Genomic DNA, 21,772 nt, shown 5'->3' with positions numbered 1-21,772 from the left:
TGAGATGCGACTTGAAAATCACCTTAAATATGTTTGTGAATGTGTGAACAGCTGCTGCTTTGATAGAAACACATTGATCTCTGTCTCAGGGAAAGCAGTCCGTTAGAAAACCAGCAGGGACACAGTTTACCTCCTTCATCCTCTCTGCTGTCAAAGCCACCAGCTCTTCTTTTACCCTCCTTCGCCCTTTGTGGGGGTAAATTAAATTCTGAATTGGGCGTTTTTATTGTTGGAGGTATAAAATATAACGCAGAAGTGTTCACAGAGGCAGTTACAGAGCCGCCAGCCAACGCTGAGATTCTTCCTTTTGTTTTTATATTTACATCATTTAATTTGCTTTGTAACATTTAATGTGTGAACAGACTGAAAGCAAAGCCAGATGTGATGAAGACGTCTGCACAATTGTTTTCAAGCTGAGTTAAAGTTCAGTTTTACGCAGACTGAGACTGAGCTTCATGAATCTGCAGAGATCACAGGAAGCGTCAGAGTGTCTGGAGAACAACAGAGAGAATGTGAGATCATTCTGATCAGCCACACAACGAGCTCATTCCACACACAAGAACTTAGGGGGGGTAGTGTCAGACGAGGCTGTTAACTCTGTGCTGCCAAATCAGCCCTGTTCTGTATTTCTACTGGATTCACAGCGAGTGACTTGTTTTAGTGTTAAAAAAAAGCTGGATATAATTTTTGGTTAAAAAAACTCTTCTTACAGATGTTCAGGACAAGATCAGCAAAGAGATAAGAGGGACAACTTTGTCCACAGGGGGCGCCAAAATCAACACAAACCAAAAGTTCCTCAGAGAAGCTTTAAAAAACAGCTGCTTCGACCTGATCCTGAGGTCACATGGAAAACCCTCACAGGGACGATTTAGAGACTAAAATCCTGAGAATTAGTCACTTTTTTGAGCCCCTGTGAAGAAAACAGGTTTATTGATTGAATAATTATTATTGTCATGTTCAACCAAAAAAAAAATCAAATCTATCTGATGTTTTTTAGCTGTAATTTACAGTCGGATGAGAGAGAGTATTTATTGATAAAGTGGGAATTAGCAGAATTACAGCAGCTGAGTGATTCATGAATCACAAACATCAACAAGGACATTGAAGATGTTCAAAGATTTTAATAGTTTATTAACTAGAAACAGATCTTATTATAAAAACTAGGACCAAACTTTGACTTTTAATATTTACAACAATAGTTCTGAGTAATAGTTTGATAGCATAGTGAAACATACAGGCTTTAATTTATGGTTTAATTTATTCAGCAGCAGAGACAAACACTTCCTCTACATTACTGAGCAGCAGGACATGAGCCGTATGTTAATGTCACTGTACCTAGAGGGACTTGAAAGAAAAACTCAGATGTTTCTTTCAAATGTCTTTTTATTGATAGTCAGCAATGAAGAACATGTAAAATGTACAATGAAATATTGTTTCCTTTCTTCCCCCATATAACAACACCACTCATCCATGTCACAAAACATGAAACAAATCAGACACCCAAACAAAACAACTTATCACAGAACACATGTTCTGAATTATAAAATGGTGGTACAGTTAACTTTATAGACAACCATACAAAGACACTTAAGTTCTTCATAGTGACTGAAAAAGCAAGCTGTAATATTTGAGTATCAGGTAAATGAGTAGGATGTAGAGTGAACCCCGCCCCCATCCCTCCGCCCAGCCCAAGAAAATTAAATAAATAATAATATAAATAATATAAATAATAATAATAATAATAATAATAATAACTAAATTAACCACAAGCAAAAATTATAAGGAGGAAAAAGGAAAGGACAATTAAGAAAATACATAATAAAATTCAAAATGAAATAAGAGGCTACTCAGAGATGACTGTCGGGGGTTTCTCAAAAAATGTCAGGAAGGGGCGCCATACTTTGTAAAATGTATTTCCTGCTCCCCGGGTAGTGTAACGGATTTTCTCTAAGTTCATGCAAGTCATTGTGTCTCTAATCCAGTGTGAGTGGGAGGGAGGAGCAGAATCCTTCCACTTCGGTAAGATGGCCCGCCGAGCCAGCAAAGACGTGAAGGCCAACACATTCAGTTTCGCTTTCGGCAAGTAGTCAAAGGATTTGGTTCAAATTGATGCTGAAGGATTTCTGAGATAGTTTGGAAGAATAATGTCCAAAATGTAACTAAAGCAGGACATGACCAATACATGTGCAGAAGTGAGCCAGGTGCGCCTCTACATTTATCGCATGTGGGGTCAACGTCCAGATACATTCGAGCTAGTTTAGTTTTGGATGTATGGATGCGAGGAACAACTTTAAATTGTAAAAGAGCATGTCGGGCACACATAGAAGAAGAATGTATGCGGTAAAGGATTGATTCCCATGTGTGATCTGTAGAAGTAGAATCTAAGTCCTGTTCCCAAGCTGATCTAATAGCAGCCAGTGAAGGGCAGTGCAACTTTGAAATAAGGTTATAGAGGTTAGACATAACACCTTTTGATGTTGGGTTGACAGAGAGAAATATATCAACCTGGTTGCCTGAAGGTTTATGAGGGAAGCGTGGTATTAAACCCTGTACATAATGTTTCACTTGTAAGAATCTAAAGAAATGAGTGATGTCAATACCAAAGGTTTCCCTCAGTTGAGAGAAACAGGCAAAGTGATTATCAATGAAAAGATCAGCAAGGCATTTTAGGCCCTTTTTGTGCCAAATCTTAAATGCACCGTCAGCCATTGAGGGGACAAAGAGGTGGTTGCCTGCGATAGGACTTCGAAGTGAAATAGTCTGCAATTCAAAATGTTTTCTGAATTGGGTCCAGATGCGCAAAGTCTGTTTTACCACGGGGTTACTGTTGGGAATGTCCGAGGCTAGTGGAAGGGCAGCACCCAATAGGGCAGGTAAAGATATTGGACCACTAGCACAAACCTCCACTGTTACCCAAACAGGACAACAGGGTTCAAGGTGAAAGTACATCCAGTACATCAAACAGCGGATATTTGCTACCCAATAATAAAATTGGAAATTAGGAAGAGGCATTCCTCCAGCCTGCTTAGGCCTTTGAAGAAATGCTTTACGTAATCTGGGATGTTTTCCATTCCAAATGTAGGATGTGATTAAAGAGTCAAGAGCTTTAAAAAAGGATTTAGGAATGAGAATGGGGAGGCACTGGAAAAGATACAAGAATTTTGGAAGCAATGTCATTTTTATTGAATTTATTCTTCCGATAAGAGACAAGGATAGGGCATCAGATGTTTCGATATGTTGATTGTGTGTTTTTTAACATAAGAGTAACTTGTGACTTTCTGTCTGATAAATGAAGTGAAGTAAAAACAATTTTTCTCAAACACTAAAGTAAAGAAGCTTTAAATGTTTCTTTCTGTGCTCAGAGCCTGACTTGTAAACAGTCTACGTAGATTCAAACCTTCTTCCTCCTGATGAGCAGCTCGTCTCAGAAACAGGACGAAGCTCCAACATCCCCCTCCTCACTACTGAGACCAAAACCAAAAGCAACCTGTGAGCTGTGCAGCCGAGCAGGAGGAGACTGAGCATCAGATCAGAGCTAACATCACTGTTCCTGCTGAGATTCATCCCAGTGCTGCTTTTATCTGCACACAGTTTGACAGCTTAGATTTCAGGAGGATGCTCACCTTTAGTTGTTCTCTTTGTGTCGGCTGTGACGTCCAGTCTGCTGTGTGTGATCTGCAGTTACACTCTGAGAGTCACAACAACTCTATGTTCTCTGTTTCAGGTGGGTCCTCTGCGTTCTCTGCTGGATGGATCGTTGCTGGAGTTATGCTCTTGTTGTTCTTGTTCTAGTTGTCCTTGTTGTCAAGCTTTGCAACACAAGACAGGTACATTTATATCATATATTGAATGATAATATTCAGGATTAATAATCAACACAACAGAGTCTTCCTGTGTGTCTCCAGCTCACAGTCCTGACAGTAGTTTGACCTCCTCAGTCGTGCAGTATTCAGCTTGTATTTACACTCAGAGTCGATGGAGTCAGTTGTGATTGTCTTGAATAGAACTTTGACTCTAATTCCTTTGATCCTACAGGAAGGACAGCAGTCCCTCAAACAGCCGCCTGATAATACATAGAAACCAACTGATCAAGACGACCAGCTTTACATGTGCTGTGAAGTCGGCTGCTCCAGTTTGTGTGTGTTGTTGTTAAACTGTGTGAGAACCAGTCTGAGGTTCAGACCGTGCTGTGTGATGGTGAGGACATTTTGGCTGCTCCTCACTTACTTCAGGCAGGATGCCAATTTATGGAAATTGTGTTGAAATTTGCACCACATGTTTATGTAACTGGACTTTTACCTTCAGATGTGTTCAGACAAAAACTGAAGGAAGTCGTTTTTTTAAGCGTAGCTGTTTTTTAAAATCCACCAAAAGAGTGGAAAATAGTTTTATACTGTCAGAACATTTATCTAAGATCTAAACTTATCTCTTCATTACAGCATACTGTCGCTCTTTGAGATTTATATGTAACAAAGACACAGAACATTTTTATACACCACCTTGCACCTTAACATGCAACACTGTCAGTCCTTCACAATAAAAGCTGGAGCACCTGTACAGTGATCGGGATGAGACAGAGGTCAGAGACAGATTGGAGTTAACGAGGTGACAACAGAAGAGAGAAAGTGGCCTTAAATGCTGACAGAAGTGATATTAATGAATCATTCTGTTCAGTGAGAATAAATGAACTCTGAGTTTAACTCTTGTGAAGCTTTCAAAGCAAAATGATTGTCTGAATGTTGTTGAGGAAGAATGATGATGTCTTGCACTCTGTTCTGCGTTTCTTTTGTTCTTTTTAAATCTTTCTGATGATATTTGCGTCTCTTTTATACTTATGCACTGATTTTGGACCTGATTAAAGTAAACTTCCAATAAAAGCCAGTTTTATAAACGTGTTCAAAGCTGAGGAGCTCGGACCAGAACAGCCTGATGGTCTCAGAAAAAGTTCAAATGTCTGTGATGTATTTCTGAGCTTTGTTCTGAAATGTGAAACTGTAAATCTCACAGGCAGCGAGTGAAGAATGGAAGTTTCTGTTTGTGTTTTCTTCTCCTATAATGAGGTCAAATCTGAGCAGCAGCATGTTTGATGAGCTGGAGGCCGACGAGAGACTTCTGTGAGGTGACTTTACTGTTTTTATTTTACAGTCTAACTGAATAGTTTGAGAGCAAACATTTTCACACTGCCAGTGAAAAAAATATTGTTTTCATGAAAATGTCCTGATGGAAAAAATACTTTTTGTTTGACAATTAAAACTTTAGTTTGCAAAATCTCTAGTAGCCAAACGGTGGATGTTGCGGAGTGTCTCTCTGATCGAGACTGGCCAATAGAGACGCGTCTTTCAGTGTTGGTCCCGCCCACAAATTCAACTCAACTGCAAGGAAGACTTGCTAACTAAGAGTTTGTTTTTTTTCATGAATACATTTTAAATCACAAATGTATTTTACTTGCATATAAATTGAGTGCAGTTTTGACTTTTTGGCTCAAATCTATTTTTTGCTTTCAGTGTGAAAGTTTTGCTCTCAAATCTTTTCTGTTTTTAAATCCGAATAAAAACACAAAAGTTCTTATAGACTTCTGTCTGAGGCCTGAATAAAGAGAACTGTAACAGTCCAGACAACATGACAGAAAATCAGCTCATGCTGAGCAAAGACCGTCCATCAATCACAGGGTCGGTGGTTCAATCCCGACTCCTCCTGTCCAACATGTTGAAGTGTCCTTGAGCAACACACTGAACCCCAACTTTCCCCTGCGTGCGTGTGTGTGTGTGTGTGTGTGACATGAAAAAGCTCTTAGCAGTCTATAAACCAAACGTTATCATCATCGACATGGACGTTAAGAAAATAAAAGCCCTTCTTTTACGCTGTAAATACATGTGAATATTTAGCAGCTAAAGTCAAATATAATGTGACTTATTTTTTTATTGACATATTTGTGTTGTTAACATTATTTGGGACGAGCATGTGTTGCTTCTTTCTATTTCTTCAGGTGCTCAGCCAGAGTGTGTCAGGTACAGTTACACACTGAACTACACACTCAGAGTCCGGTTTATTAGGTACACCGAGCTAATGCTAATGCTAAAGCTAATGCAGGCTAATACAGCAGTGCTGTAATAACTCCTCCTTCATGGAGGTGATCATGTTCAGTTTCTGGAGGATGTAGTTTGATATTGAACTGTGCTGCCTCATACTGACGCTGTTTTTATTATTTAGTCGTCCACATTTATATCAATGAGGGCGGCTCAATAACAGAAACACTGTTTAATGCAGTACAGTTAGACTGAGCTCAACACTGAACATTATAACCTTCATCATTTATCACAGCACTGTTGTATTAGCCTGCATCAGTGTTAGCCAGGTGTACCTAATAAACTGGACTCTGAGTGTTTACTGTTGTTGACTGTGATGTTTGCATTGTGCTCTATATCTGACAGTTCATGTCTGTTTATGCTGCTGACTGATGAAGCTCTTGTAGGGTTTCATGTCATTTCAGGCAGAGCTTCATCATTTCTATACAAACGTTTGAATAAAACATGAAACATGTCAAACTGTGTGTTCTGACTGTGTTTGATGGAAATAAATATCTAAAGCAGTAAAATGCAACAAACACATCAATGCAGCAGAAATATTAAAACATCACAAATAACAGTTAAACACTGAGAGTTACCATTTTACTGCACAAAGACTACGTTTACTTTAATATGTTTTACTTTTGGTTTATTTAGCTGATACTTTCATACCTTTACTTGTGTTACTATAACAGTGTGTTTTAAGTACTTCTAGTGAAGTAAAGGATCTGAGTACTAATGTCACCTCTGTTTTTTAAACGTACAGTGTTCTTGACAGTTTTTTGTCCAGTCATGATTTAGTTAACTTAAATTACGCTTTTATTTTGAAGGATGTTGGCCGGAAGTGATGTTGAGTACTAAATGTGTTTGATTTTAGCTCGTGCAGGCCGAGGCGTTTAAATGTCCGTTTTTGACGTTACAGTGATGTTAAAGTGATGTTTAATCTTCAGGAGACATCGACAACCATGAAGCTTCTTCCTCTCGTGTGTCTCTGTCTCGTGACTCGGTCTGGAAAAACGTTTGCTGATGGAAACGGTAAGAAAACTAACGGCTGATATTTACACGGAATTGTTTTAGATTTAAATTGATGAAAAACGTCAAAACATGAAGTCTGGAAAAACATAGGTTACTGCATCACTTTACTTACGACGCTGCTAAAATGTACATAGTTAATATGAACTGTGGTCCGCTACATGATTGTAGTGCAGACGTTTTTCGTTATAAAGTTGTTTTATCTACTGGACTATGATCAGTCACGATGAACTGAGTCAAGTTTAACTGTTAGTTCCTCGTTTTCTTCGTCACTGTCTCTTGTTTTTTCTTGTTTATGTGGAGAGGGAGAGAGCTGACAGAGTTTGACTGAATATGAGTCACTTTGTTTTATTTCCGAACAACGGTAAAACATGAATGTGATCTGCGCTTTGGCTTCTGTTGAATGACGATTGTTTGAAATACATGAAAATTAAAGGATGATGATGGTCAAATAGAAAAGATGCATAATTGGAAATAGTAGACTAAAATAAAGGATATTCCGAGAAACATCTGGTAAAAACGACAAGAAACAAGACATGTTTCTTATATTAAATGTAAGAATAAGTAACATATGTTGATGTTTTGTTCTATACTTCTTTCTATTTTCTTCACTTAGAACAGTTATGAGCAATTTAAATGTTGTGTCAGTTCTGGCGTCCTCTTGTGGACGAAAGTGGCACTACTCGTGTAGTAAAGCTCAACTGAGTGCTTTTGTTTTGGTATTGAGTGTAAGAAAGACCCAACTTTGTAATCCCAAGGTTTTTTCAGTTTATCTCAATTCAATCACTTTTGCAGTATGTCAAGCTGATAGATGTGTAATTTGGTTTTTTAAATTGCAACTTGCACAGTAACTGAAAGTAAATGACTGTATTGAACTCTCATCCTTTGTTTTTACCATTTCCCAACTAATCCCTGCTGATCACATCAAACAAACACTCAGTATCATCTAGCTGACTGAAAAAGGAAATGTTTTTATTTATCTTTAGGCCTTGTAAATGTGTGTGCATTATTAAACCGCTCCTGCTTCCTTTAAACTGGATAATGTACTACTCACTGTAAAACAAAGGCTGCTCTGGTCCGTGTGCTGTGAACCTCTTTGACCGGCATTAAGAACAACTACATAGTCATTCCTGTTGCTGACGATTTAGTGAGCTTTTGTAGGTCATGTAGAGCAGGGGTTCTGAAACGTTTAGGGGCCAGGGAACCCTTACAGGGGAGAACATTTTCCAAGGACCCCCTCACAATCATAACACCGATTAGGCATATGCTTACTACCATTTGCACTCTTAGAAGCCATTGAAAGTATTTGTATTGTAAAATGTATCAACCTAAATACTCCAGAGCTGTTTCATACTGAGAAAAAGAAAAACGTTTAAATTTGAATCATGTTAATACCACTTATATACTTTAAATCAGAGGACAAATTGTGACGGTTGTATAACCAGTCAAAAAGTCATTATAAAATGTTTAATCTCTCTGCGTGTAAACTGATTAAAACATGTCTCTGTCTTCTAGTGTCAGTGGTCATTGCAGAAGATGGAGTTGATGTTATTTTGCCCTGTTTCCTGAGCACCGAGGAGAACATCCAGCTAAAGGTCTTTGACTGGAAGAAAGATGATCAGAAGAGTGTGTTCTTTTACGATGCAGGCCTTCATTACAATTACGGCCAAATAGGTCAGGATGAGCAGTTCAAAGGTCGCGTTTCACATTTTCCAGAAAAGCTGAAGGTTGGCGACGCCTCCATAATGATCAGAAACACCAAGATGGCTGACAGTGGAAGCTACACCTGCATCTTTCCACATCTTGAGCCGAGTCAAAGGTTCCACATTAAGCTTGTTGTTGGTGAGTTCTTTCATTAAACACTTAGAGATGTGAATCACGCTCATTGACTGACTGGTTTTAAATATAATTAGAGTGGCTGTTTTTCAAAGCAAACAGACACGTGAGTAAGATTCTTTATACTTGGGACTTTATTGGCCCACAGAGGCGTTTTCATAGCGAGCACAGTTTTCACGTAAGCGCTGTTTTGTAAGGGGTATGGTTTGGACCCAATAGCAGCACAAAGACAGGCAGGTATCGTTGGTAACAAACTTTATTGACACATGAGCAGGAATCAAAGGCAGTAGGCAAAACAGTCTATCTTCTGGCCGCTGGCCTTTAACAGTCTCTGGTGGGGATTGTAGAGTAGGTTCAGCCGAACCAAACCAGGATACTGGTGAGTAACGTCCGTGAAGCTCAGTCTTGTACTCACTCAGTGAAGGGATAATCAGAGTCACAGAACTGCAGGATGCCACAGAGGAGACGAGAGTGACACTCACTATGTAGAGCTGAATCAGGTAATCACCGGATAGCCAAGGGAGCAGACAGGCAGAATCCAGAAAGGGACAGGCGAGGATCGTGGTCGGGGACGGAAGGCTGAGGTGATTACCAGGAGAACGGTCCGGCAGGATGGTCAGAGGCAAGCAGGGTCGAAACCGGGAGATCAGGCAGAAAAACGCTGGAGAGTCTGGTGCAAGCATCGAGAACAATCTGGCAATGAGTGAGAGTGGAGCTGGGGCTTAAATGCAGCCAGAGCAGAGCAGAGAGCACAGGTGAGTGGAGTTGGCTTGATGAGAGGGGTGTGTCTGATTGGCAGATTGAAGCAGGCAGGTGCAGAGTGGTGAGGCAGAGAAGAACTGTGACATGTTTAAGTTCTGTTAACATTTCGGAGGGTCTCAGATTTCATGAGTGTGTATTGTGCGGATTGTTCGTGTCTAGAGTGGATGATGTCATCGCTAGAATGGAGGTAATAAACATCTTCAAACACTTTGCTCTGCAGCCCACACTTTTCACTCCAAACATGTGGTTTCACCCTCAAACAGTAGGAACATTTCTCTGTTAGAACGCAGAATTTTAAATCAAAATGGATTTAAGGTTTTGGCATAAAAAGCTTCCAAGAAACAGGAGCCCTGACCAACTGTCCATCTGCTCCAATGTTGAATGAGGCTAGACATCTCTCGAGCACACTCAAAAACACTTGGAGCACTTTTTTACATCTGTTCCTGTGATCCCCTTTATAGCACTACAAATATGACAGTCACATCAACGCGTTCAGTCGACTCTTCTGGTCCAGAAGATATCCTCATTTAGCTGGTGGCAGTTACAGTTTGACATAAAAATGAGCATGTTTGAGGGATGATTTTTCACCTTTTTCCTCTCAGATGTATTCAGATGTACCTCAGCTGTCTGAGCTGTTAAGGTGGCTGCACACTGCCCAGACAACGTCCAACTCAGCTCAACGTTCTAAAGTGGCAGTTGCTGGTTGCAGTCTTTAGAATGTTCCGAAAACCAACTGTCAGCTCCACACTGCCCAGACACTAGCCGACAGGACGGACTTTTGTTGCCTACTTTTTCTTATTTAAGTTTTTGCTATATTTTACATGGAGGAAGGTCGTGCGTACTGATGTTCCGCATGAGAGTATAGGCTGGTTGTCAAGGGAACGCACTCTCAGAATATGGCGGTTTGTTTGGAAAAGGTGCACATTGGTCCGACAAACCCGACTGGACATGTCGAACTCGAACAACTCCATCCAACAAACACAGACAAACATAGACTGTCAGCACACACTGACCCGACAGCTGGAGTTGGCTGGAGTTGGTCGGTTTTTGTCTGGGCAGTGTGCAGCCACCTTTAAATGTCTGCTTGTCTCCTGCTGTCCCCTTGTCTGTTCAACAGGAGACCCCAATCACCGTGGCAACTTGGCCAAACACAAAATATCCGTAAAATACACATAAACCTCAAGAATACCACTAGTACTTCTTTGGTGCTGTCATTTTAGTATCAGTGACCCAGTAGCAGCAGCTACTATAAGAGGTCAATTGGTGTCAAGCAAAGTGTTTGTTAGACAATTAAACTCCATATTAGTCAAGTCAAGTGTATTTATATAGCACATTTAAAAACAACCAGAGTTGACCAAAGTGCTGTACAAGTTAAAATAGACGGCACACCAAAACAACAAAAGCAACAATAAATAACAGAAACAATACAAAGCAATAATATGTGTCTAAGAGCAACACAAGGCCACAGAAAACATGTACGTTTTGAGTTTTATCTTAAGAGTCAATGGAGGGGCAACATTTGATGGAAAATGGTAGGCTATTCCAAAGCTTTGGCGCTGCCACTGCAAAGGCGCGGTCTCCCTTACCCACTAGCCTTGATCTTGAGGATCTGAGGGGCCTAGTGGTAGAGGAGGGGCAAAGGAGTTCTGAGATATACGGGGGTGCCGGCCCATGTGTGGCCTTAAAAACAATTAAAATAACCTTAAAATCAATCCTGTATTTAACAGGCAGCCAATGCAGGGATGCTAGTATCTGTTTAATGCTGTCTCTCTTTTAAACCCCCCTTCCTCTTGCCTTGTTACAATGTCACAGTTTCATGTAGGCCTGTTAGATGCTTTCGTCCAAAGCGCCGTCCATCACAAGCACATAACACTGAACCCTAGTTTGTTTTCAAGCCTGTCCGCCCTTCACCCTTCCAGGACTCACAACAAACCAGTCACATCTGTTCACTCAATCAGCTGTGAAAGAAAAACAATCTGTTATTTGAAATTTTACGACATGGTTCACAAATATTAATGACGTAAAAGGTTTGTAACTTTGCTTTGTTACAGTTTTGTAAGGACTTAAACTTGTATTAACCACTGATCCAGTCCAGTATATCTGTCAGTGTTTCTTGAATAATATATGAATTACAGATTTTTTCTGTCCAGTCAAATGGAAAACCACATTACAAGATAAAAACAGTCTGTTCTAATTGTATTACCTTAGATAGACATTTCAAACACTACTGTTGACTTAGTGTATCCCTGACATAACTCACAAATGTTCACATGCTTGTGAGATACTGTAAATACAGTATGAAACTTTTCTCTCATCAAATAATGTTTGATGTTCAACTGAGAGCTATTTTGTGTTTTTTTTTTTGTGTCTTCGTTTTTCTCTAAAACTTTTAATCTTAATTTACAGGCAGAGAAGGGATGAACAGAACATCACAGTACTGCAAGTTTAAAGATGTTTATGTTCTTATAAACCATTGTTCTTATGTGTTCCCAGCTGTTTCTCCAGAACCGTATGCCATAGTTCTTCGTGCCACAGAGGATGGAGTTCTGCTGCAGTGTGAAGTTCGAGGTGCTTCTCCTAAACCTAAAGTGGAGTGGCAGGACAGTTCTGGAAACATCCTTCCTGCTAAAGAACCACAGGTCACAGAAAGAGGAGGCAGCTACGACATCATCCTCCAAACTACTGTGACCCAGACCGACCGCTACCGCTGTGTCGTCACTCAGGAGAAGATCAACCACCAGACTGAGGCTGAGATTTATGTGCCTTATCGATGGTGAGATTCTTCAAAGTCACATGTTAATATTAGAATGTCAATTATTATTCACTTTCACAAACACGCTGTATTGTTCAGCTTTCATGCTAGTTTCAGAAATATTTACGTTACGAGTGAATTGGTATAAATATACTTATGAAGCTACATTCTCATTAAACCTTTAATTATCATTTAGCCACAGTGCAATGTATTGACTGTGATAGGTTTGTTCATTGTCTATCTTTATACTACATGTGTAATGTTTCTAAGATTGTATTGTATAAGTGTGTTAAACCTCTGTGCCTATGAGGATTATACGTCATCTTAACAGCTGATTAATCACGAATGTCAAGAAAAAATCATTCAATTATTATAAATGAGCGATAACAACTGTTAAACCATTTAGATAGTTTATATGGTACACATTATGATCGACTCATTCACTGACATTTAGCTTTAAATAAATGTCCTCAATGATCAGGAAGAGGTTGTTTGTGTGTGTTTTAAAAGAATATAGTGGTCACTGATGGAGAATTTATTACTGGTGATTAATAAATCTGGTTGGTAATTAAAGTTAAGGAAACATCTGAGGTACTTTTACTCTACTTGACTAGCATCAATTTATGATACTACTGCTTCACTACATCTCACAGGTTATTCCGCTGCAGCTGTCTGACAGCTTTAGTTACATATGACAGTTACAAACAGTGGTAACGTTGATCTCAAAACATCAGATATTGTAGTAAAACACTGGCGAGGACCATTTTACTGCAATAAGACTATCTTTACTTATTCAACTTTATTTTGCTCATTACATACTTTTAACATTTTTACCCTTAAAAGTCTTGAAAGTGATAATAGTGTTTTTGGTTTTATTTCCACTAAGGATCCGAGTACTTCTTCGACCACTGATGTTTGGCAGAACGTGTAGCCTACTTGGACCAGTTTTTGTCCCGTGAGAGCAGAGACAGACAGTCCTCACCGTAAACAGCTGACGACGAGCGCGGTAGGATTGAAAATTGATTGGCGGATTGCATAAACTGTACTTAGACTGTAGCATCGTGTCTACTACTGCTGATGGTATCAGTGGCGGGGAAATGGAGTGGATGTTGCCTCGGTCTGTGAGGCTGAAAAAGGGCGCATCGAGAAAGACGGGAGAGAGCGAGAAGTTGGTCTGATGAGAGTGAGGCTAGACCTAGCACTTGCAAGAAGTCAAGCAATAGCCCGAGAATGGGAATGCAAATGAGTCAAATACAGTATGAATGGAAAGTAATGATTGAGTTTCATCGTGATGGTGGACACTATCACCCGATTAAACGGACAAACGCAACTGAGGAAGAAATCGGGAAAATCAAGTGTGCAAGCTTTATGAGCAACAAACGAGCGCTAATAAACGCAGTTAGCCAACAGCAACGGGAGGAGATTCTCCAGATGAAATCACTGTTAGGGGAGAGGATGAAATATTATGTCCCTGGGGCATTAGCTAAGCTGAGAGGAGTTATCTCAGGAATACCCCTGAGTATGTCCATGGAAGACGTAAAGGACAAAGTTGAAGGAGGCAAAGCGATTGAGGCCACCAGCATTAAGAGCAAAGACACAGTTAGTAATTCTACTGTTTGAGAAATCTCTCCCTAAATCAGTGCAGGTGGGATTCATGAGCTACACCGTAAGGGAATACATCCCCAAACCACTCAGGTGCTATGCATGCCAAAGAACGGGGCACACTGCCAAACAATGTAAAGGAAATCTAAGATGCGCAAGGTGAGGTCAGCATGAGAATGGAAAATGTGAAAAGGATGCTAAGGTGAGATGCTGTAACTGCGGCGGTGAACGCAGTGCTGCATTTGGAGGCTGTGTAGTGCAGAAAGAAGCCAGAGAAGCCCAAAGAGTGAAAATAATGGAAAAAGTCTCATAAGCTGATGCTTTAAAGAAAGTAAGAGGAGAGGGAGCAAATAACAGAAATGACAGGGAGAGGATTCAAAGAAATATAGTGCAGAGGGAAAATAACGCACAGGAAAATCAGGCCCGAATCCATATGGATCCTGCTCCCATGACCAGTGCCTGTACACACTAATGCAAAACTGATGACAGCACAAAAGAAAGTTTGTGGCTTTTATCTGCCATACCATGAATGTCGCTGCACAGGTGATGAAGAAAAGTGATAAAATCAAGACAGTAGTGGAGGCAGCTGGAAAGTTCCTTCACATGACAGACATTAAAGCAGACCAGATCAAAGATCTGCTGACAACAACTGGAGTAGGAGGAAATATTCAAGATGGAGATTGAAGCATTAATCATGGTTTTACACGTTCTCCAGTGGAACGCTAGGAGCCTCATAGCCAATGGTCAGGACTGAAAAAGTATATTTATGAGCTAGAAGCAGTTCCTGATGGGATCTGTGTGCAGGAAACTTGGTTGCGACCTCATTTAGATTTTATAATCCCTGAGTTCAGCTCAATAAAGCATGACAGAGTAAATAAGCACAGTGGAGGGGGATGTGCCACATTCATCAAAGACAGGCTGTCGAGATTTCCTCCCCTGAAGAGGTGGAGTGTGTTTGTGCAATTTTCCCTCCTCCGACACGCCGGCTGGCTGTCAGGGTATGACTATGAAACGCGTACACAGACTGTGACGTCACTCGACATGCGCGCGGCACAAGCTCCGCCAGAGTTCTGCAGAGTACTGAACAGTGAGTTCATCATCGTTGTATCGTCGGACATTCTTGAAGTTGTGCGTGAATGACAATGTCAGTTTTCTGTCTCATTAATGCAGAGGTTGTTTGTGTTCCTCATTTATCTGTTGAGATCTTATAATTATGTGTAGTACAGAATACAGACGGGTTCAGTAGAGTACAGCTGCTAATATTTCCAGTTATGGAAGTGTTTAAGTTTCATTTAAGTTTGTCTTTGTTTAATGGCAGTACATATTATTGTCACTGATAAGTCATGTGACCGTCCAGCGGTGTTTCCCACTTGTTATTGCTATTTAATGCCTTTAATTAGTTGCCATATGCGCCACGTGCTGCAAACCACAGACGTAGGGAGACCCCTGCTGGACATTTTACGAAACTACATCATATTGTTTAAGTTATTGTTTTTACCAAGAGTTGACATCTTTTAATTTCTTAATACTTAGAAAAAGTATCATTTATATCTGTTTATTTGTGTTCCTTTTAGAAACCACACCACAATTACAATCACAACGTCAGCCTGTAACAGCTCACTGTGCAGTCGAAGTGGATAGAGGATTGTTGGACTTCATGAAAGTCTGCTGAACAAACTCCTGGATTGCTGCAGTTTTTCTGACAGCAGATGTAGGCCAGACTTGTGTACGCCAGCATTCTACATATATATTTCACAGTGTTATTGTTGAGCTCTGTAGTCCAGAGAAAGATGGTAACGTTAAGGTCATCAATTTTTATAACCCGTGTAAAAACCTAACCAGCGACATGTTCAAGGAAACAGCAGCGACAGAATATAGAAGGGAAATATGGTGTGAGGATTTTAATGCATATAACAGCTTATGGGGCAGCAATAATGGGCATGTTGTTGAGGATATGATAGATGACAGATCATTAGTCTGCCTTAATGATGGACAGGGTACACGAGTGAATGCAAATAGAGACACAGTGTCCCGTATAGACCTTACACTGGTGTCAGATCATTTAGCAAATGCTTGTGAATGGTACGTCAAAGGGGACTCTACTCTGGGTAGTGACCGTTTCCAGGAGTCACTATCACAAATAAAAATGTATACAAAGAGGAGGGCCGCACGTTTACTAGATGGTGTTTTAATAAAGCTGACTGGCAGAAATGTAGGACGTGTGGTGAGGAGACAGCACACCTGATAACAATAGAGGGTAGTGTAGAGGAATGTACGAGTCAAACAACTGAATTCAAATATTTTATATGCTGCAAATCAGAGTATCCCACAAAGAACCAGTAAGGGTGGTAAGACGGTGGTTCCTTGGTGGAGTGAGGAGTGTAGCAAAGTCATTAAAGAAGGAAACAAGGCTTTCAGAGAGCTAAACTATGACACCTGAGAACCTGATAGACTATCAAAGGAAAAGGGCAGTGGCTCGCAGAACAATTAAAGAAACAAAAAAGAGGGCTTCTGCTGCACCACAGGTAGAAAAGTTCAACTGCAAGATGTTTGGTCCATGTTTACGCAAGTGAGTGGGAAAAGGAAGTCAATTATGCCAGCACTGATTAGTGGACAAAACCTGGTTGTGTCAAATATAGATAAGGCAGATGTGCTAGGCAAGGCATTTGCAGCCGTGCATAGTGGTGAGCATCTCGACATCCCTCGCAGACAGCAAAAGGAGCGGGTTCTCAGAGAGAAGGTAGATGTTAGGGAGAAGAAGAAAGTCTTCACATCAACACTAGATACCGAGCTAACAATGGAAGGATTTAAAATAGCCTTAAAATATACTGGATATACAGCCCCAGCAGAAGATCAGTTATGTTCCGGCAGCTCCCAGATGCAACATTGAACAAAATATTAGAACTCTTTATTAAAATCTGGAGAGATGGGGTCAGACCAAGCTGTTGGAAAAGAGCAATCATATTACCATTCAACAAGCCAGGGAAGGATCCTGCTAACCCTAATAATTATAGACCCATAGCCCTGACATCTCACATGTGTCAGTGGATGGACAAAATAATAGTTAACAGATTGTCATTCGAACAGAAAGGGATGGTTAGTAACTATCAGTGTGGATTTCAGAAAGGTCGATCCACAGTGGATGCTCTAGTCAGAGTTAGCAATGGGGTTGAAAAGACACTGAAAGTGAGTTAATGACATACGATCCAATGTGGAGGGAGGGGTTGCTTATTAAGCTAAAGCAAATGGGTGTTGGTGGGAGGATGTACAACTGGATAACAGATTTCTTGACTGATAGGAAAATAAGAGTTCCGGTTGGAACAGATATTTGAAAGATTTTTGTTCAAAATGTAAAAAAGTTATACATCTAAGAGCTGTGGCCGGATGTGATAAACAGTCATTAGTGGACATCTACAGAGCACTTATGAGATCAACTTCAGATTATGGGTGTTTATATACAACTATATAAACTATATATAGTTATATATAGTTTATATACAACTATATGGGTGTATAGTTTATGGAGCAGCAGCTAAAACAACAGTAGAAAAAGTGGACAGATGACAGTACAGAGCATTGCGCATATGCACAGGAGCCATGAAGACAACCTCAGTGAATGCACTCTTAATAGAAGCAGATGAGAAACCTAAGGAGAGAAAAACTTGCTTTAGCAAACGCTAAAATGTATAGAATGGATGCTACTGAGTTTGCTCAGCCCACTCCAGTGAGTAGTGTTCCCCCGTGTACCTTTACCCTAAAGCAAAGGTAGACATGAGTGTCTTGGTAAAGAAAAGAGAATGAATGAAGTGGGGGTTAAAACAAGCATATACCTGAGGAGTAACTATTACAGTTATCCTAAAATATACACAGAGGGCTCTAAGAACACAAAGGGGTGTGTGGGAGTAGGTTTGTGCATACACAGAGTTTTAAATACAAATTTCACAAAGACTATCAAATCAACTGTCAGTATATACAGCAGAAACAGTGGCAGTCATTGTCAGTCTACAGTGGGTGGAGGATGTTAGACCAGATTGGGTGGTGGTGTGCACAGATTCAGTATTGGAAAGCCAACAGTCAACAAACACAGTCAGAGAAGACTTACTAATTGATCTTCAGCACAGTTTGTTCAGACTGCACAGAGGTGGAATCGATGTACAATTCTGTTGGGTGCCAGCACACGAGGGGGCGAAAGGAAATGACACTCTGACAAATAAACAGAAGGGGCACTGGAAAAGAATTTTACAATCCCAATACCTCTCGGTAAAGGAGAGGGAAAAGCAATGATTAAAAAGAATGGGATGGAAATATGGCAGAAAAAGTGGGAGGAAGATCAGAAAGGAAGGGGTTCTACAAAATACAAACGTCTGTTATAACAAATAACTATAAAGAGGGAACAGGAAGGAGGAAATTGTTATAATGAGACTTAGCAAAGGCCATACTGGACTGAATGACATGATGTATATTCTGGGGAAAAGGAATAATGACAGATGTGGAAGGTGTGGAGCAAAAGAGAATGTAGAACATATAAGACTTCAATGTGCTAGGTATGCAACAGAGCGAGAGGGACTGCAGGAGAAAGTCAGAACAGCAGGGCGGGAGTGGAGCCTGACAGGGATCCTAGGAACAGAGGGGGAAGGAGAGGGAATAAGAGATGTCAGGAAGGCGCTTATTACCTTCCTATATAACACACGGCTCATAGCCAGAATCTAAATGAGGTAAATGATATGCTGCTACACACTAGGTAGGCGCATACCGCCACACAGTAGGTGGCGGTATGCGCCTTAAAGTGGTTTGCGATCCGCTCCATGCACTTCTTCAAGTGAGAGCACCCTTGAAGTGTGTTCTCAATTTTAAAGGCACAACAAACGTCACCAGGGAAAGATGGTGTATGCTATAGTGTGTTGGCTCACTTGACAGACAATGCACTTGAAGCAGTATTAAGACTATTTAATAAGATATGGGACACAGGTAAACTCCCGTCAACATGGAAAGAATCAATCATAATACCATTATTGAAACCAGGTAAAGATTCATCCAATCCCTCTAGCTATAGACCCATCGCACTTACGTCACAGTTAGGAAAAACGACGGAGCGGATGGTAACAGAGAGATTAATGCACTTTCTAGAGAGCAAAAAACTTTTTTCAATTTATCAAAGTGGATTTCGTAAGCGAAGAGGGACGATGGATCGTGTGTTATGTCTAGAATCAGAAATAAGGAAAGCACAGACCAACAGAGAAATTGAGATAGCTGTATTTTTTGACGTTGAAAAGCATACGATATGTTGTGGAAAGAGGGACTCCTTATCAAACTTCATAAGTTAGGGCTAAGTGGGAAATTATTCAATTGGGTATCAGATTTCTTGTATGGGAGAACAATAGAAGTCAGAGTGGGTACAGAGTATTCAAAAAGTTATCAAGTGGAGAATGGAACACCTCAGGGAAGTGTCTGCAGTCCGGTTCTGTTTAACATTATGATCAATGATATTTTTGAGAATGTTGAGAGAGGCATAGGGAAGTCACTGTATGCTGACGATGGAGCTTTATGGATAAGAGGGAGGAATAAGGAATATATACAGAAGAAACTGCAGGCAGAAATTGTGAAGGTGGAGCAGTGGGCAAATGAATGGGGCTTTAAGCTATCAGTTACAAAAACACAAGGCATATGTTTTTCTAGACGACACAAAGATATTTCCCTGAAATTATACGGGCAAACAATTGAGCAGGTCAGGGTCATAAGGTTGTTAGGAATGTGGATGGATGAAAAGCTGACGTGGAGGCATCATTTAGAAACAGTAAGGGATAAGTGCAAAAAGGTCAACAATCTTTTAAGGTGCCTGTCAGGTAGAGACTGGGGAGCAACCAGAACATCACTGCTGAACATATATCAGGCCATTATGAGAGCAACATTAGATTATGGATGTATTTATCAGCAGCAGAAAGCCATCATAGGAAACTGGATGTGCAGCAGGCTAAAGTTAAAGGGAAAGAGCGAGAGACTGACGCAGGGGCGATACATTTGCTTTTTGTATAAGATTCTTATGGTAACTTATTTGATGCTACTTGAGTTCTCTCTGTTGTTGTTGGTTTGTTTTTACCCCAAATACACTGCTCAAAAAAATAACGGGAACACAAAATCATTACAATGTAACTCCAAGTCAATCACACTTCTGGGATATCAAACTGTCCAGTTAGGAAGCAACACTGAGAATCTATTTCACCTGCTGTTGTGCAAATGGAACATACAACAGGTGGAAATGAGAGGCATTTAACAAGACAACCCCTTTAAAGGAATGGTTCTGCAGGTGGTGGCCACAGACCATTTCCCTGTCCTCATCCTTTCTGGCTGATTTTTGGTCACCTTTGCATTTTGCCCTCGCTACTAGAGGTAGCATGAGGCGGTGTCTGCAACCCACTGAAGTTGCTCAGGTAGTGCAACTCATCCAGGATGGCACATCAATGCGCACTGTGGCAAGAAGGTTTGCTGTGTCTCCCAGCACAGTGTCAAGAGCATGGAGGAGATACCAGGAGACAGGCCGGTACACCAGGAGACGTGGAAGGGGCCGTAGGAGGACAACAACCCAGCAGCAGGACCGCTATCTGCTCCTTTGTGCAAGGAGGAACAGGAGGAGCACTGCCAGAGCCCTACAAAGTGACCTCCAGCAGGCCACTAATGTGCATGCTTCTGCTCAAACTGTCAGAAACAGACTCCATGAGGGTGGTATGAGGGCCCGACGTCCTCTAACGGGACCTGTGCTCACAGCCCAACACCGTGCAGCCCGATTGGCATTTGCCAGAGAACACCAGGATTGGCAGATTCGCCATTGGCGCACTGTGCTCTTCACGTATGAGAGCAGGTTCACACTGAGCACATGTGACAGACGTGACAGAGTCTGGAGACGCCGTGGAGAACGTTCTGCTGCCTGTAACATCATCCAGCATGACCGGTTTGGTGGTGGGTCAGTGATGGTCTGGGGAGGCATTTCCTTGGAGGGCCGCACAGACCTCCATGTGCTAGTCAGAGGTACCCTGACTGCTGTTAGGTACCAGGATGAGATCCTCAGACCCATTGTCAGACCATATGCTGGTGCAGTGGGCCCTGGGTTCCTTCTGATGCATGACAGTGCCCTGCCTCATGTGGCTGGAGTGTGTCATCAGTTCCTGCATGACGAGGGCACTGATGCTATGGACTGGCCTGCCCGTTTCCCAGACCTGAATCCAATCGAGCACCTCTGGGACATCATGTCTCGTTCCATCCAGCGACGCCACGTCGCACCACAGACTGTCCAGGAGTTGACTGATGCCCTGATCCAGGTCTGGGAGGAGATCCCTCAGGAGAACATCCGGCGTCTCATCAGGAGCATGCCCAGACGTTGTAGGGAGTGCATACAGGCACGTGGAGGCCACACACACTACTGAGCCCCATTTTGAATTGTCTTGAGGAATTTCCACAGAAGTTGGATCAGCCTGTGATCTGATCTCCACTTTTATTTTGAGTATGATTCTGAATCCAGACCTCCATGGGTTGATGATTTTGATTTCCTTTGATTATTCTTATGTTATTTCGTTCTCAACACATTCCACTATGTAACGAATAAAGATTTTCAACTGGAATATTTCATTCATCGAGATCTAGGATGTGTTGTGTAAGTGTTCCCTTTATTTTTTTGAGCAGTGTATATGCCAGAAAGCTTCTGTGATGATAATAACCAATCATTTGTAAC

General features: G+C 41.1%; 1 protein-coding gene across 1 annotated transcript in view; it reads left to right on the top strand.

Moving 5' to 3' along the window:
* Nucleotides 1-21,772, top strand: part of LOC138605301 (butyrophilin-like protein 2) — a 123,081-nt gene that overhangs the window by 51,568 nt on the left and 49,741 nt on the right. The gene's annotated exons all lie outside the window — the stretch shown is intronic.

The sequence above is a fragment of the Semicossyphus pulcher genome, unplaced genomic scaffold (genome assembly GCF_022749685.1).
Source record: "Semicossyphus pulcher isolate SPU_LCO1_2020_fin unplaced genomic scaffold, fSemPul1.0.p SCAF_3, whole genome shotgun sequence".
Classification (NCBI taxonomy): Eukaryota; Metazoa; Chordata; class Actinopteri; order Labriformes; family Labridae; genus Semicossyphus; species Semicossyphus pulcher.
Note: the sequence above shows the minus strand (reverse complement) of the source record. Positions and strands in the feature narration are given on the sequence as shown.